The 13,696-nt window shown below is 39.5% G+C and overlaps 1 protein-coding gene across 2 annotated transcripts in view; it reads right to left on the bottom strand.

Annotated features, from left to right (window-relative positions):
• Nucleotides 1-13,696, bottom strand: part of LOC101392062 (EF-hand calcium-binding domain-containing protein 12-like) — a 58,683-nt gene that overhangs the window by 26,350 nt on the left and 18,637 nt on the right. For both annotated transcript variants that reach the window (XM_087431390.1, XM_087431389.1), the window contains exons 4-5: nt 8,540-8,819; nt 7,459-7,586 (exon numbers count right to left, since the gene is read on the bottom strand). The gene's annotated coding sequence lies outside the window, so the exon portion shown is untranslated. The remainder of the gene's footprint in view (nt 1-7,458; nt 7,587-8,539; nt 8,820-13,696) is intronic.

Below are 13,696 nucleotides of genomic sequence, written 5' to 3'. Positions count from 1 at the left end.
ACACAAACAACCGCTAAGACACCAGGCCAGCCTCTGTAATTAGTCTTTGGATAGTGAACATGATGTAATCTATACAGAAATCGAAATATAATGATGTACACCTGAAAAAAAAAAAAGATGTACTGTTTCCTTTTTAAAATTTAAGTCTTTAATCCATCTGGAAGTTATTTTTTCATATGTTTTAAGATTTCAGTTAATTCCAGATGAACAGTTAATTGCGCCAGCACAGTTTGTTCTGTAATCTATCTTTCCCACTGTACTGAACCACCAACTTTGTCAAACTGATCTGTTGCTTTTCTTGCTAAAAATTACTTCAAAGCCTTTTCAGTTTTTGTCACTTGCAAATATATTTTTTATCATTTCCATGATTAAATACTTCTTGATACAAGAGAGAAAAGCTATTTCTTGTTACATATCAGACACCTTATCAAATGTTGACTACCCAGACCAAAAAAAGCAAACTAAAGGGTAAAGGGGCTCATTTACACAGTGATAGATGGAAACTAGTCTTTTGATGGTGAACACAATGCAGTCTATACAGAAGCTGAAATATAATGATGTACACCTGAAATTTACACAATGTTATAAACCAATGTGACCTCAATAAAATAAGTAAAAAAAAAAAAAAGCAGCAAATTAAAATACTTAATAAATGCTAATGATTAAAAAAACATTACGTCTACATTGATCAGACAAGTAAGGATGAGACTGTGATTCCTTCTAAGTCTCCTTTGATGCCTACAATTTAGGCAAGCTATCACAAAGTATATATCTTCTCACATTAACAAAACATGAGTATTATCGGTTCCTTGTTACTCTACATACGAAGTAAAATACATCTTGTCTTAGAGCAAGATTTACAGAAAGATAATAACTAACATAGATGTGCTCAGTTCCAGGTTATTATAAGTAAAACATGGCCTACCACTTGTCTTAGAGCAATTTTTTAAAAACTTAAACATCTAGATTCATCAAGTTACCTCCAAATAAAAGTGTTATCAATCTGTGACCTGGCAAAGTCATCTTTAATTTTCCTTCCATGCCCTATCAGACAATCACTTTCAAATCCACTTAAAAAGTTTTTACACCCAGTAAAGAAGGGCATTCAGCTTCTAGTTCTGATGCTTCTTATCAGAGTAACATCAAAATAACTTTCAAGTCTTTTTTCCAGGTTTTAGAACTGTTCATTATATTTAGGTAAAGACAGGCTAAACTGCTGTAACAAAGAGCACCCAAAATACAGTGGCTTAAATAAGACAGAAGTTTCTCTCTCACACTACTATCCTGAGTGAATGATCCAGGACTGGTGAGGCATCAGCATCTCTATCACATGACTTCCATCTATGGGTCCAAGACAGCTGTTCCACGTTTTTACCACTTTCTAACCAAGGGGAAAGCAGAGTAAGAAGAGGATGGCAAACACCTTCTTTCTCAAGACTTGATCCAGAAAGTGCACACAGCACTTCCACTGACTTCCCATCAGCCAGGACTTAGTCACATGACCACACCCAGTGACAAGGAAGGAAAATAAATTAGCTAATGGTCATGTGCCCAGCTCTAACTTAGGAAGCCTCTTAGGGGAGAAGGGCTAATAAAAGACACTTGGTCATCTCTGACACCTTAGCGGTGTCAGAGACCAAAAGTTATTAAACTGCCTTTTTTTTTTTTTTTTTTGAGGACGATTGGCCCTGAGCTAACATCTGCCAATCCTCCTCTTTGTGCTGAGGAAGACTGGCCCTGGGCTAACATCCATGCCCGTCTTTCTCCACTTTATATGGAACGCCGCCACAGCATGGCTTGACAAGCAGTGTGTCGGTGCTCGCCTAGGATCCGAACCGGCGAAACCTGGGCTGCCGAAGCAGAGTGCGTGCACTTAACTGCTTGCACCACCGGGCAGGCCCCTAAACTGCCTTCTTAATATTCACAAACCACTCTCTTGATAGCTAGCTACCCAGTCCCTTTCTGTTCCTGCTCAACAAGACTGCCCTTCTGCTCATCACAACTGAGCAAAAGCTAGAAGGAAGAGAATATGATTACTCACACATGATGGCCCCTTTTCACATATAGAGTCATGCCACAAAATGACATTTTGGTCAACAGACTGCATATACAACAGTGGCCCCATAATAGTACCATATAGCCTAGGTGTGTAGTAGGCTATACCACCTAGGGTTGTGTGAGTACACTCTATATTATTCACACAACGATGAAATCGCCTAACGACTCATTTCTCACAACGTATCCACATTGTTAAGCAACGAGCGACTGTAGTTTTCCAAACGCACTTCTGTCCTCTCTTAGGAGCCTCAAGTTTAATATGGCTTCTTTGTTTTAAGACTTCCTTCCAGGGCCGGCCCCGTGGCTTAGCAGTTAAGTGCGCGCGCTCCGCTCCTGGCGGACCAGGTTCAGATCCCGGGCGCGCACTGAAGCACTGCTTCTCCGGCCATGCTGAGGCCGCGTCCCACATGCAGCAACTAGAAGGATGTGCAGCTATGACATACAACTATCTACTGGGGCTTTGGGGGAAAAAATTAATTAAAAAAAAAAGACTTCCTTCCAGTAGTTTTACAGCCTATCTTCTAGGGGAAAAAAATCGTAAAAACACTTATTTGAAAATACTAGAAGCGATACTCCTTTACTCATTAAAATACACTTAGCAAGCAAAAACACAGATTTGAAATATATTTATATAATTATTTTTTCAACCATGTTAGAAAAAATAAAACCATGTTTAAAAAAATATGAGAAGGAAAAAGAAATGTATTTGCACAAGCATTGCTTACATAAACAACAAACAACTATGAGAATGCATTTATTTAATTTGCTGGCTAGCAACATAAAGAAACATGTATATTTTTAAACTTGATGCAAGTAGATGTCAGGTGAAGCAGTCTTTAAAGACCGACATTTCAAAACAAAATAAGACATATAAACTGGATGTTGATTGTTTCATTAAAGGACTCATATGAAGATCCCTTAATTTAAATAGAAGCTCTCAGTTCACTTAAAGTGATCTGATTTAAAGAAACTGTAAGAAGGAACATACTGTATGAAGAAAGTATTTTTGAAAAAGTATTTTAAGACCCCTAGTTTTTAGCAAGAAGGGTTGAGATAGTATTCCCTTAGGTGTAGTTTTTGAGATGTTCATTAATTTAGCTAATAGGAAAGCGCCAGGTGTTCAGGATGATCTTCTCTCACTAGTCACTCTACAGCCTAGTTGACTAGTCAAGACCTCGGCTTCCACATGATTCTGCATCACAAGGTCAGCGTGCCCAGAGCCGTTTAACAGCACATCAACTCATGTCCATGTTTACTCCTTCATCCTTAAGTAATCACACCTGTACATGCTGAATGATTTGTAAAGGCTGACCTGGGAACTGTAGGTTCTGATGTTACATTACCACAAGTCAGTGCTTCCAGTATCACAAGGTCACTTTTCATTACTGTACACATACGAAAAGCCTACTTGAATACACTCTCCTGAATTCTTAAATGCTAGGTGCCCCTAGCCTTTCTCTAAAACACCACTGCCTTTTTCTGAGTGTTTTTAAGTTCCATTTTGGCCGAAGCTGTTCATTAATAATACACAGACGTATTTAAATTCTGAAATTCCAGCAAAGAAACCAGAGATGATAAATAACGATAACAACAAACCAGGAAATCACTAGAGAAACCAAAAGTCTGAGCTCCCAAAGGCATTTTTTATTAGAGATATAAGTCATATCACCCAAAGGGGAACTCAAGGAGGTTTGCACACAATCAGGTCTAAGTGAGCAACAGCAATGGAAAAAACTACAGACGCAGTGCCAACATTACTTGGATGACTGCCACCATGAGTAACACTTGTCAAGCATTTGTATGACTTAGCTACACTACAAAGCTATACAGTTGCTATATAGTTCACAACATTTCAGTTAATTATACTTCTATAAATAACCTGCAGTCAAACGAAAGCCAGCTGAAAGCTCAATTCATTTGGGGAAGAAACTGGTGCCCTAGCAATGAAGCAAATGGCCCAAAACCACCTCCCAACATTAAAAACCACATTAATAAGTTTGAGGATGCAAAGGGGCTCCCATCAAAGTGGAAAGTGACCTTCTCACTTCACTGAGAATATTTTCTAGTTTTGTTACTTTTGAATCTTCCCTTCTGTCTAAATCCCCCTCCCCAACATCCCTGTCTTCTGTGGGTCAACAATTAAACCATCCATGACCTGGCTCCTCTCAGAGGAATACAAATCTGTCCATTACACTTTCTGGAAACAGATTAAGGAAACCAGAAGAAAATGTGCTGCCTTCAGAGCCTCGGCCTAAATGGGTAGCCCTGCAGTGCCACAGCCTTCAAAGCTGACGCTGACAGTGAGCTCTGCCGACGAAGAGCTCATTGATGCCAAACAGGACTTCCCTGTGAGGAAGTTCATTGACTACAAATGTTACGTGGTGTCATAACAAGCAATCATGTGCCAAGATTCCTGGGGTGAGACCAACCACTGAAAGACAACATGGGAAACGTGGCAAGTCCATCCTCAGGAAACCAGAGCCCAGCGGGAGAACAGCATTTAACACTTCCACTTACAAGCCTTTGGAGAGGAAGATCAGATCATTACAAAACTGAAGATGTTAATAAAAGTCTCTGTGTTGTAACTCAGGGCTACAATGAAAATAACAAGAATCGTAATGAAGACCAAGATAGAGAGCAAAGCTCACCACCTAAGGCTCATGTGGAATTCAGAACAATCCAGCTTAATATTTTATGATGAGGATGAATCAAAGGTGCACCCCTCACCTGCACGGTTATCTCTGCCTGGCAACACCTGCTGAGGGGGCATTGAAGAGGCAACGCCCCACTGCTGTGACAGACAGGAGGAAGGCCTGGGAGGCAAAAAAGAACAAAGAGGAGGAAGAGGGAAAACCACAGCAGCAGCAAGCTCCCTGAGTAAGCTGAGAACTTGAAGGTTTATCTCTGTTCTCTCATATTTTATCCTGGTTCAACACACTTCAACTTATTCCTCCAATTCTGGATGTCTCGAACATTTGAACAAGAAAAACAAAATGAAACATCTTATTAACCGAGAACTTCCCCTTAAAGCTTTGTAAATGTACAAAAATTGTAACTTCACAGAGAAGCCATTCAATTCCTGGCTCTCCTGCCACTCATCTTACTCCATAATAATAATTTACAACATTTACAATACGCTAAGGATTTTAAGCACGTCATCTCATTCAATCCTCATGACAACTCTGTGAGGTAGGTATAGGATTTCCACAGCAACCTGGAGAAGCTGGAAGGGCACACAGCTAGCCTGCGGTGGAGCAAGGCGTCAAATGCCGAGCCCCACGTTTACCTTATATCCTATACCTCACCCTCTACTTGGCACATTTACAAGAGACACTTTCTGTGCCACACAGAACTCAAGTTCTTCCACCTTAGATCACATGCCCTTGCTATTTTTAGAGGTGACTTTTAGAATGAGTCACCATACTAGCTTAGACTACGACTGTTCCTGAAGCACCAGTCTGGAAATACGGCACGGATCAGATGATGATGAAGGGTCAGGAGCGCCAGTAGTTAAAGAACTAGTTAACCTTCTGTTAAAATCATACACAGAGAACTTACTCAAAGCACGGCTCTCACAGAAAACAGGACCTAGAACAAGCTACAAGTGATCAAAGTAGAGCAAGTTAGAGTTTAAATCAAAGGTAATGCCTTCTCTTGACTGTTAGGGCAACTAGCTCACCCTTGTGGACAGAAAACTCAACTACCCAACCACCAATTTCCTCCCACACCACCTCATTAAAATACTGCACTAAAACTGGGGAAACTGATTCAGACCAGTAGATAGCCTTGATGATTTAAGGTTGAGCAAGCTTTCTGTGCAGATCTACATGGCATATACTGATGACTATCTAAACTGTGTTAACAATCTTATACCTGAAAATTTGTCTGGATAATGTGGGAAGTCTCTGAAAGATGCTTAAACTCAAATCAAATACAAAACCAAGCATTTGTTGAAAACAGTGTAGAAAGAGTCACTACTTATAAACAAGTTTCTGTTGTGCAATTAGAGTCAATTCTAAAAGATTATAGTAGCAATTTTTCAATCTGGTAGAAATCACCGAAACTCTAACAAAACCTAACTACAAAAATATTTACTGCAATATTTATTTATTCTATAAATTTTTATTGAATACCTATTATATGAGACACTATGCTAGACACCAGAAATAGAGCAAATAACAAGCTATTGCATTGCTATGCAGAGAATCAAAATATTGTGATGCAATAGAGACTTGTAGCTACTTCAGACTGAGTGGTCAGAGAAGGCCACTGCAGAAAACTGTAAACAATCCAAATTCCCATCAGTTGTTAACAGCCCGAATATCCATCACTCATGATACAAATATACAAGAGAATACTAAGCAGGCATTCAGGTAGAACCGTAAGTGCTGATATGGAAGATGTACAACATATACCACAATCAGGAGAAAGCAAGGTAAGAAGAGAGTGTGTACATGAGTGTATGTGTATAAATTTCTTAAAGCAAATATTTAGATGTGGGTATATGCATTAAAAATACCCCCAAATTGTTAACAGTGATTACTTTCAGGAAGAGGACTTTGGAATGGGGAGATTCTACATTCCATTTAATATATAGGGGTGTGTGTGTGGGTGTGTGGGTGTGCGTACGCATGTGTGCATGCTTTCACTTTAACACTGAAATTTAATTTTAGTATATAAATAAGAGCTAAATCAGTATGACAGAAAATCTGGGCCTTCTATTTTTGATCTGTCTGAAACTGTTATAATTCTAATTTACAGACTTAATATAAGAATCTCCCACTTAGAGAAGGTGGTAATAAAATGACCATCTAAGAAAGAATCCTTTGTGGATAACGTTTGGCTTAATGTTAAATATGACACAGCCATCCCCTATGGCTCATAAAACCCCCGGCTTGGCTTTCATTGGTAAAAATTGGTCCACCTGCTCTCTGTAAGGTACAAATAATGAGGATAACTATTCCCACTTAAAACCACTTGTGAAAAAATTGGGGAGATCATATCAAATTCATTCAACAGACAAAGAGAATGAAAACTGGGCCTTTTCCCACCATTACTAATACTCAAATGCCCTGACCACAGAGGAATGTTCAGATCTCTCAAAGAGATTATTCAACAACTAAAAATGTCCTGTGTGTTAATATCCCTAAATTTATTTAAATAAGTAAATAAATAAAAATTTAAAAAAGGACCCCAATGATCCAAAGTAAAACATACTTCAAAAGAATTTTCCAAGACAAATAAGTCTAAGTATTGGTGGCATTTTCCAGTCTTGGGTGAAGACCCCATTTCCAAAATTAGCAAATCAAAATAATATCTTTACTTTGTGAGGCAATTACAATTGTGTGCTTAATAACAGGGAAGGTGGTAAACAAATGAGCCTAATTTTGACTTTCTTACCTAATACAGCATGATTTTCTTGCTCCTGACTCTTTCTCAAAGAGGCCATCATTTTTGAATATATATCAGTCTACCAAGGATTATACTTCAAAAGCTGTTCAACTGCCTCTTCTTCAAAAAAGTCAGCGCTGGGAAAAAAACATTGAATGGGCTTGTTACATAGAATTGGGCTGGTTTTCATTTTTTTTAAGTTTATCTTAACTCATCACACTTGCACTAGAAATATATAGACTGTTAATTCAAAGTACATTTCAAGGAAAGATTGAGCACTGTATTTACTTTCTTTGTGGTTACTAATCACCATAAAACAAAAAGTAAGCATCTGACTAAAGGGATATTTGACATTTCTGATCTCTTTAGACAGAAGGTTCACAGAGGACCAGTTCTACCCTGCAGTCCCATCTTGTACTACAGTGGTGTGGGATGAAGCGAATCTGAACACAATGGACTAAGCCTAGCACTTGTGCTAGGTTTCTAAGTACCACAGATTTTGTATTGTAAGTTTACAATAAAGGAAAGAATCTTTTAGCTCCTCCAAAGAAAAATAAACACACGAATAGGAAATATAGGATACTGCATATGCACAAAGATGCTACACACACGTATATACATCATTTTTTAGCACATGTACTCCTATTTTCTATCAAGATGCAATTTATTTTATTTAGCTACGCTAATCTTAATAGTTCCTTCATTTAAAACTACTGAAAAAGATAAAAACAATCTTCGTAGAGAACAGAAAATTAGTTTTCCTGTACTTGACTTTCTCAGTTTTAAGTTGAAAAGTAACTGCTACATTCGAAATATACTCTTGGAGGACACTCATTCAGAAATTAGAGGACACATTCAGAAATTATGCTATCTTGCATTCAAAGTTGGAAATTGCTATTCTTGGGAAAAGAATGACAAAAAGTATAACTCATGGTGAAAAATTCATTTATATTTCAGTTAGAAACTCAAGGAATTGGTTGTTTTGATAAATTGAATTTTCTAGCTGATAGTTTTATAACCTTAAATACTTTTTTCTTTCAACTGAGATACTGAAATCTTTTTAAAATTTGAAGTATCACAGATAACTTACCAGGTTCTTCATATGTGCCAAGCACTGCACTAAATCCTTTTCATCCATTATTTCCTTGAATCTTCAAACCATCCCCATGGGCAGGGCGTACTGTTAATACTCCCATTTTGGGGCCGGCCCTGTGGCGCGAGTGGTTAAGTGTGTGCACTCCGCTGCGGCGGCCCGGGGTTCGCCGGTTCGGATCCTGGGCATGCACCGATGCACTGCTTGTCGAGCCATGCTGTGTCAGCATGCCATATAAAGTAGAGGAAGATGGGCACGATGTTAGCTCAGGGCCAGTCTTCCTCAGAAAAAAGAGGAGGATTGGCATCAGATGTTAGCTCAGGGCTGATCTTCCTCACAAAAAAAAAAATACTCCCATTTTACATGGGTGGAAACTGAAGGTCAGAAAAGTTGCACATCACGGCCAAGGTCAAAGAACCAGGAAGAAGTGTGGCCAAGATTTGGACCCACTTATATCTTACTCTGGAATCCAAGCTATTAACCAACATAAACATTCCATTTTTATGCTTGAGGAAATAAAGTACATATTGGACAAACCTGAATAGCTATTATCCTGAAATAGTAATTCTCTTTTTTGTTTTGTTTTGTTTTGTTTTTTGTGAGGAAGATCAGCCCTGAGCTAACATCCATGCTAATCCTCCTCTTTTTGCTGAGGAAGACCGGCTCTGGCTCTATTGCCAATCCTCCTCCTTTTTTGTTTTCCCCCCCAAAGCCCCAGTAGATAGTTGTATGTCATAGTTGCACATCCTTCTAGTTGCTGTACGTGGGACGCGGCCTCAGCATGGCCGGAGAAGCGGTGCGTCGGTGCACGCCCGGGATCTGAACCCGGGCCGCCAGTAGCGGAGCTCGCGCACTTAACCGCTAAGCCACGGGGCCAGCCCTGAAATAGTAATTCTCAACATCAATTTTTGTCTAGTGCACAAGGCATATAAGACTAGGATAAAGAAGTTGCTTTATAAATTAATCCTGCTAAGAGTCTCTTATAGCTCTCTCTCTCTCTTTCAAGTGAAGGAAAACTCTTTGGGATTGAGGCTCTACTACAAACTTTCATCCACAAATCAGGATGTGAACTTTTTCTAGGAAATGAATTTCAAAACGGATAAGCAATAAGAGTAAATGGCTAAAATGCTAAGTAAGTCAACAAAGAGTACTGACTTTGTGCCATGTTCCAAGCTCTTTGTTGGGAATTGGGGTTACGTTGCTGACAAGACACAGGCAGTCCTGGCCCTCACAGTCTCACGGGAGAGTCAAACAATTACAATACAGTGTAAGTGCTGTGACATAACAGTACAAGAGTCTAGGGCAAAACGAAATTGGGATGACAGGCAAGGTCCTTGGAGGAAATAATATCTAAGCATCTAAGCCAACAGCTGCATGATAATTAACAGTTAACTAGATTAAGGGCCAGGAGAGAGTAGTCTGGGCTGAAAGAATCGTTAGCAAAGACTAGGAAACAAGAAGGCACATTTAAGAAAAAAAAAGTTGAGAACAGCTGGAAATAATATGTTGTGGTGACAAGCTCGTAAGCCATGTTGAAAAACCTCACAGATTTTTATCCCTAAGAACAACTAACACTTAAAAGCTTTTACATTGAGGACTGCCACTGGTGTGTTTTAGAACATCACTCTCACTGCAGTCTGGAAAATGGTTTAAAGGAACAAGCCTGAAGGAACAGAAACAACGATGGCCGAGAAAAGGACAGTGGCAGTAGACACGGAGCAAAGTGCATGGGTCCGACCTATAGTTAGAAGCTAGAATCCACAGGATGTAGGGCTTGAGGGAGCCAGGAGTCAAGGCTGATGCTCAAGATTCTGGCCTCAACAATTCAGTGGACAACTGTACTCTCTGAGACAGGAACACAGGACGCTAACAGACACGACTGAGGAGATGACTTCTGCTTGGAACAGGTTGAGTTTGAGGTGTCCTGCAGGCGATTAGGTATACAAATCTGATACTCACAAGAGACACATGGGAGTCATGAGCATTTAAACAGCTCCTGAGGCCAAAGAAGAGGACAGAATCGCCCAGGGAGATCTGGCTGAGCGAGAGAAAGGCGCGTTGAACACCGGAGCACCGAGGGCATTTAAGTTGAGAGTAGAAGAAGAGCCCATCTGAAAAGATGCTGGGCTTTCCCCTAGGAGAAAAATGATGGGCAAAAAAAAATGCCTCTGTCAAATGATATCTCTACGGTCTCCAAGCACCCTCCTTCAAATTTCAGAATGTTTGAGTGATTACTTTGAGTAAAATCTCACTAATATAGCCCCAGTAATCTAAACTGTTATGGGTTATTCTTCACATTGTCCATGATTTAAGAGTTTTGTAAACAAGATCTGAGGTTGACTGATGTTCTACTTTCCAAAATGAATTACTGTCAAGTTTGTAAATGCCATTAATTCAACAAGCACTCACTGAGTGCCCTCTACGTGCAGCATCAGGGACAGGAAAATCAGTAAGACTCACTCCCTGCCCTTCAGGGTCCACAATTTAATGGGATCCATGGACACAAACACAGAATGTCACAAAACAATGTGGTAAAAACAAGATGAGCTATAACACAGGAGCACTTCTATGCCGGTCTGGAAGGGAGGGTACCAGTGGGTGACAACTGAGCCTGGGCTTAAAGGATAAATAGAAGTTCTTCAGGCAAGGCGGGACAGAGGAGAAAACAGCCAGCAAAGGATACCATGAGTAAAGTGTGTGAGAAGCGGTGTGGTACAGGTGGGGAAAGGCAAACATTCATTACTGCCGCAGTACAAAACTTGGGCAGAGAGTGGGAAAAGAGATGCTACAGAGGCAGGCAGGGCCCAGATCACAGAGCACTTTCTGTATCATGCTAAAGAGTTAAGAGCTTATGCTTTAGCAAAGAACTCAGTAAGGGGTTAAGCAGATTTTCATGTTCAGCATCTAAGACATCATAGTGGTGGTTTTATGGCTGATGGATTTGCAGAAGTCCAGGCTGACATTAGAGATGCCCAGCTAGGAGGCTGCTGCAATGAGCCAGACATAGACCAGGGCCAGGAACAGATGGAGTGAAGGAAACAGTGAAGAGACCAAGGGCACAACTTCAGGACTCATCGGAAGTGTGGGGTAAGAGAGAAGTCAAAGATGAATCCCAGCTTTCTAACCTGGGTGATAGGGGTGAAAAATGGGGCACTCCACCAATTAGAAAATTCAGGAGGACTTTACAGGTAAAATGATGAGTTCAATTTTGAACATACTGAAATAGAGGAGTCAGTGAGATGCCCAGTTGCTCTCTCAACCCTTAACCTAGCTTTTCTTCACAGCACTTATCACAATCGAAATACTGTCTACTTCCCCACTAGAATGTAAGCCCCACTAGTGCGGCTACCTTGTTGTACTGACCACACTCTCCTTGCTGTCTACAACACTGCCTGGCACGAAGGCCATTCAAACAAATACCTGTTGAACAAATAAGTGCATACATGAAAGAAGGAATAAATGAAATTTTATTCTAATTGCTCTGTCCCAAGCTTGCTACTGTGAATAGAGAGCCACCTTGGAAGAAAGTGATCCTCTTCCCAGCCTCATAATTATTTGAGATCTCAGTAAATCCAAAAGCCTGATCAGTATACCATCTTCTTTAACCAATTTATAGCACTGTAAATTCAATTTAAAATGGCACCCAAATGCTATATGATCATTTTTGTCACTTTTCTTATCTCACAGATATTTTGAGAGTTGATGAAATTCTTTTATTTTCCAAAGAAGGATATGGTGAGATTTTATGAATTAGTTGAAGTAAAAAATATACCAACAATTAAAAACCAATTTGCCTGGGAAGGGAAAAAAACCACGCTCAGCAAGAGAAATACAAAAACTTGGCTATAATAAGCAAAAGAGAAGGACTATTAAGGAATGTTTCAAGATGCCTTCAACATATTTTAGTGTTAAAATAATACCCAAAAAGAATTATAAATGACAAGGAGTGGATAATCAAAAAAGATAAATTTTTATGGACCATTTATATGCCCAGCATTCTGATGAGCTACAAAATTGGGGTGGTGGGGAGGGTGGAGATCACACACTGGCATCCAGATTTTACAACAAAGGATTTTATTTTATTATTACTTTTTTTTTGGTGAGGAAGATCGGCCCTGAGCTAACATCTGCCAATCCTCCTCTCTTTTGCTGAGGAAGACTGGCCCTGGGCTAACATCCATGCCCATCTTCCTCCACTTTATATGGGATGCTGCCACAGCATGGCTTGACAAGCGGTGCGTCAGCACGCGCCCGGGATCCGAACCGGCGAAGCCCGGGCCGACACAGCAGAGGGCGCACACCTAACGGCTTGCGCCACCGGGCCAGCCCCAACAAAGGATTTTAAAAACAATAATAACCCTAAGTCATTTATATGTGCCTTTGAAAAGTATAAATTTTTCTATATAATCAATTTACCTCGCTGTGTTCTGCTTTAGGGTGAAATTAAAATTAGTTTTCCTTAAGCTCCAAAAACATCTGACAAAATGAGGAGATATCATGACTTGTAAGGACAAGTCAAACAACTTGAAAATGTCATCTATTACACTAATGTAATATATAATATGTATTACACATGTATATTACATTTACATATATAAATGTGTAACATTATACATGCAATGTATTGTCTGCATGGTAGATAAGAATTTGAAGTAAATCTTTTATTCCACTGTATTAACCATTAAGAACAACAAAAAAAGCACTGAGCTAAAAAAATTTTAATTGAAAATTTAAATGAATTTTATTTGCACTTCATTTAATATTAACACATTTGGATGAGTCAGTCAGCCAATGTAAATAATGAGTAATGGAAAACACAAAAATTGCAATTAACCAAAGTCTTATTGCTACCAGAAAAGTCACAAAGAACCTGTACCCCATCACTCCCTCTCCCCAACTTTCCCATAACTAAATTTAAACCACTCGTGGAAGAAGAACTCTTCCTTGAGACACAGAAAGAACATTTTCATGCATACTGTTAAAGAAATGAACTTCTGGATAAGAAACACAGAAGATGGAGAAAAATAAGGGCTGCTTACAATATCACACTGCTAACTATAAAGATTTTTATTTTATTTATTTTTTCCCCCCAAAGCCCCAGTAGATAGTTGTATGTCATAGCTGCACACCCTTCTAGTTGCTGTATGGGGACGC

Source organism: Ceratotherium simum, chromosome 5 (assembly GCF_057802395.1).
Source record: "Ceratotherium simum simum isolate JZ-2026a chromosome 5, ASM5780239v1, whole genome shotgun sequence".
Lineage (NCBI taxonomy): Eukaryota > Metazoa > Chordata > Mammalia > Perissodactyla > Rhinocerotidae > Ceratotherium > Ceratotherium simum.
The sequence above is the reverse complement of the archived record's forward strand: the minus strand, read 5'-3'. Positions and strand labels throughout refer to the sequence as shown.